The following is a 5,000-nucleotide window of genomic DNA, read 5'->3' as shown; positions in this document are numbered from 1 at the left end:
CGGCAGTCGTAAAAGTGCCGCGCTACTGCGATCGAGCTCGCTTCCGGGGATAAAAAAAGACTATCCCTTGAGAAGCGAACGCAGTTCGTAGGGAAGTCGCCGCCGTGGCACAAATGTTAGCGCGCCCAAACCGGTTATTTGGGAAGCATCCAATTAGCAAGGGTGGACGCCAAAAAGCCTCTCAAAAGTGAAGAGGGAGGTTTATGTCCGCTTTAAAAAAAAAAAAAAAAAAAAAAAAAAAAAAAAAAAATATATAATATATTAATTATTTAATATTATATATATATATAATTTATATATAATATATTTTATATGGATATGGTTGGTACTTATATATCCCTTTAAAATTATATATATGAATGTATTGAAATTATTAAAATTTAAATATAGGCTATATAGACCCACAACACACTCATATATAATATATATATATATATTATATATATATATATATATATTATTATATATATATATATAATTATATATGTATGTTTTAATATTATATATATATAAAATTATATATTTATAATATATATTATTTATTTATATATGAAGATTCATATAATATACTACACAGACATAATGTTGTATGTAGATAGATAGATGGAATAAAGGGGTAGATGATAGAAAAATTTTAGATATGTATTATGTATATTGTGTATATATAAATATAATATTTTTTAATTATAAAATATATATATTATATATATATTTTGGTGTGTGTGGGTGTGTGTGTGTGTGTGTGTGTGTGTGGGGTGGGGTTGTGTGTGTGTGTGTGTGTAACCACACACACAATACATATCTTCTGTCTATCTTCTCCCATCTTTCCCCTATCTATCTATCTACATACACCCTATAGGTATGTGTGTGTGTGTTTTTTGTACCTCTGTCTATCAATCAAACATAGCTATCTACCCTATCTTCATTTTCACTTTTCCCTCTTCTCCAGGTTAAAACACGAGGAGACCTCTCCGCCATAAATGGATATTCTAACAAACAAAACGTAAATGAGTGGAGATGAGAAACGGAAGAAAAACAGACAAGAAAAATCACATGAGATCAGAAATGCAAGAACAATAACAAACAATAACAATGGAAATATCAGTAATAAAAGGCGACAAAGGAAAGAAAGCGTAAAATACAGAAAACTAATAAATTTTGAGAAAACGAGAGAAATGGGAATTTAAGAAAGAGAGGAAAAAAGGAAGTAAAAAAAAGAAGGGGGAAGTTGACAAGGGTTTTGGGGTTTTGGGCTCGGGCTAGTGTTCGTGTGATTTTTTGGGGGGGTGAATGTGTGTGTGTGGGGTGTTGGTGTGTGGTGTGTGTTTTGTGTGTGTGTGTGTGTGCTTTTTAGTGTGTGTGTGTGTGTTGTGTGTCGTGGATTGTTGTATTTTGTGTGTGTGTGTGTGTGTGGTGTGTGTGTGTGTTTGTGTTGGTTTTTGGGGGTGTGTTTTTTTTTTTAAGGGGGACTACTTTTGGGTTCTGATTTTCCCCCTCTTCCTCGTTTCCCCGCTGTCCCATCTCCTCCCCCCCCTCCCCTCCCGTCTCCTCCTCCCCCTCTCCTCCTCCCCCTCTCCTCCTCCCCCTCCCCTCCTCCCCCTCTCCCCCCCCTCCCCCCCTCTCCTCCTCCCCTCTCCCCCTCCCCCTCTCCTCCTCCCCCCCCCCCCCCCTTCCTCCTCCCCTCTCCTCCCCCCCCCTCCCCTCCTCCCCCTTCTCCTCCCCCCCCCCCCCCTTTCTTCCTCCCCTTCTCCCCCTCCCCTCTCCCCTCCTCCCTCCTCCCCCTCTCCCCCTCCCCCTCTCCCCTCCTCCCCCCCCCCCTCCCTCCTCCCCTCCCTCCCCCCCTCTCCCCCTCCCCCCTCCTCCTCCCCCTCTCCTCCTCCCCCTCTCCTCCTCCCCCTCTCCTCCTCCCCGTCTCCCCCCTCAGCCGAAGATTCGTCTTGTATAAACTTAGAGGAAACTGTCCTCTGTGCAAACAAATTTCGTTCGTGGGCGGGACTGGCCTCAATATTAATTACTTTGGCGGATTAATTAAGACTTCATCCGAGGCCTATAATGTTAATGACTACCCTCGTCGCTTTCTCTCTTTCTTCAAGTCTCTATTTTTTTTTTTTCTTCTCTCTTTTTTTTTTTTTCTCTCTCTCTCTTCTCCCCTTTTTCTCTCTTAAAATTGTTCCTTTTTCTTCCCGTTTTTTATTTATATTTTCTTATTCGTTTCTTTTTCTTTCTCTCTTTCTTTTTTCTCTCTTTCTCTCTCTCTTTCTTTTTCACTCTTTCTCTTAATAGCAACAGCAACAACGGAAACAAAAACACGAATAAATATTTTCAAAAATAACAATAAATAACAACAAAACTCTCTCTCTTTCTCTCTCTCTCTCTCTCTCTCTCCTTTTTCTCTCTCTATTCTCCTCTCTCTTTTTCCCCTCCCCCTCCCCTTCTTTCTCTCTTCTCTCTCCTCTCTCTCTCTCCCCCCCCATCTCTCTCCCCTCTCCTTCTCTCCCCCCGGAAGGGAGGAAGAAGGGGAAGAGGTGAAGGAGAAAGAGGAGGAGGAGAAGATGGAGGAGGAGAAGAAGAGGAGGAAAAAGAAGAAGAGGAGGAGGAAAAGGAAGAGAAGGAGGAGGAGGGGGGGAGAGAGGAGAAGAAGAGGAGGAAAAAGAAGAAGAGGAGGAGGAAAAGGAAGAGAAGGAGGAGGAGGGGGGGGGAGAGGAGAAATAGTAGAGGATAGCATGATGGGGAGGAAGGAAGGAAGAGGAGGAGGAGGAGGGGGGGGGTGGATGGGAGGAAGAAGAATAGTAGAAAATAGGAAGAAGAGGAAGAGGAAGAGGAGGAAGAAAAGGAGGAGGAGGAGGAGGAGGAGGAAGTTGCCTGAAGGAATGGGGGGGGGGAGTTGAATAAACAAGATGATGGAAGCAAATCAAGGATCTTGGATAAAAAATTGAAGACTGACGTTGTCTTTGGGGCGAATGTTACTGGCTGGTAAAATAAGAGAGAGAAAAAAGAAAAGAAAATAGAAAATGAGAACTGTGGTGTGTGTGTGTGTGTGTGTGTGTGTGTGTGTGTGTGTGTGTGTGTGTGTGTGTGTGTGTGTGTGTGTGTGTGTGTGTCTATCAATTAACGAACTATCGCTAGAATCGCAGACAAAGCAATAACAATAATTAAACAAATAAATTAAATAAATGTATTCCCCTATTCCTCTCAGACCCGATAGCAACCACCCAAAAAATAAATCGTAAAGAAAGAAAAAAAAAACAGAAACAGAAACAAAACGAAAAGACATAAACAACAACTTTGATGATGATAATAATAATAATAATAATAATAATAATAATAATAATAATAATAATAATAATAATAATAATAATAATAATAATAATAATAATAATAATATCCAGATCCGATACCAAAAACAAAAAAAAATAAATAAATAAATAAAAACACGTATCTCATAAGAACAGCAACAACTACTTAGTAATATTGAAAACTATAATAACATGCTTCAGGATCCGCCACGCACACATTTCCCTCTGTCCTTACAATGAATAAATAGATAAATAAAATAAATAAGATTAAAAGCATATATCATGAGAAACATATCATAAAGACAACAAATATTTAACAATAATAGAAATAATAACAATAGAATAACGACGTTTCCCTCCTGTTCCTTCCAGATCCGCCATCACCATCTTCCCGCCAATCACATATCCCCCTTTCTCAAAAAAAAAAATAATAATAATAATAAAAATGATAAATAAAAAATAAAAATTAAAAAACGTATATCATAAAAACCATAACTATTTAACAATAATGAAAGGAATAAAAATAACGACGTTTCCCTCCTGTTCCTTCCAAATCCGTCATTACCATCTTCCCGCCAAGCACACACGTCCCTCTGTCTTCCAGATGCGATACAACCCCCAAAAATACATTAAAAAGATAAAGAAAAGAAAAGAAACATATAAAGACAACAACTATTTAACAATAAAAACAATAACACAAATTAACGACATTTGTCTCTGCTCTTGCTTCCCGCCCTGATCCGATGCCAACCAAAGAAACGAAACGAAGAAACAATTGTGTATATATATATATATATATATATATATATATATATATATATATATATATATATATATATATAATTTATATTATTTATTATATATATATATATATATATATATATATATATTATATATATATATATATATATATATATATATATGTGTGTGTGTGTGTGTGTGTTTGTGTGTGTGTGTATATGTATATATATTAAAAAACACAACTATTTAACATTAAAAATAATAACAAAAAATAACTACGTTTCCCTCCTGTTCCTTCCAGATCCGCCATCACCATCATCCCGCCACACACATACCTCCCCCCCCCCAAAAAAAATATATATATATATATATATATTATTATTATCATTATTATTATTATTATCATATATTATTATTATTATTATTATTATTATTATTATTATTATTATTATTATTATTATTATTATTATTATCATTATGATTATTATTATAAAACAAAATTAAAAATAAAATAGCACAAAATGACGACATCTGTCTCTCCTGTTGCTTCCCGCCACGCACATTTTTCCCTGTGTCTTCCCGATCCGATATCATAAAAACAACAATTATTTAACAACAATAAAAGCAAGAACAACAATAAAATAACAACAGATCCGCCATCACCATTTTCTTCCCCCCCCACCCCTAAAAAAATATACATATATGCATATACATATAAAAAACATATATCATAAAAACAACAACTATTTAACAACAATAACATTTCTCTCCTGTTGCTTCCGCCAATCACCATCTTCCCGCAAATCACATGCCTCCCCCAAAAAAAAAAGTAAATTAAATTATTTATATATATATATATATATATAATATATATATATATATATATATATATATATAACATAAATCATAAAACAACAACTATTTAACAACATAGACAACAAAACAATAACATTTCCCTCCTTC

General features: G+C 35.9%; 1 protein-coding gene across 4 annotated transcripts in view; it reads left to right on the top strand.

The window, feature by feature from the left end:
• The window catches only part of LOC119574576 (nitric oxide synthase-like protein), a 111,079-nt gene that overhangs the window by 74,959 nt on the left and 31,120 nt on the right, over positions 1–5,000 (top strand). The window lies entirely within an intron of this gene.

The sequence above is a fragment of the Penaeus monodon genome, chromosome 1 (assembly GCF_015228065.2).
Source record: "Penaeus monodon isolate SGIC_2016 chromosome 1, NSTDA_Pmon_1, whole genome shotgun sequence".
Lineage (NCBI taxonomy): Eukaryota > Metazoa > Arthropoda > Malacostraca > Decapoda > Penaeidae > Penaeus > Penaeus monodon.
This window is presented reverse-complemented; position numbering and strand designations above follow the sequence as displayed.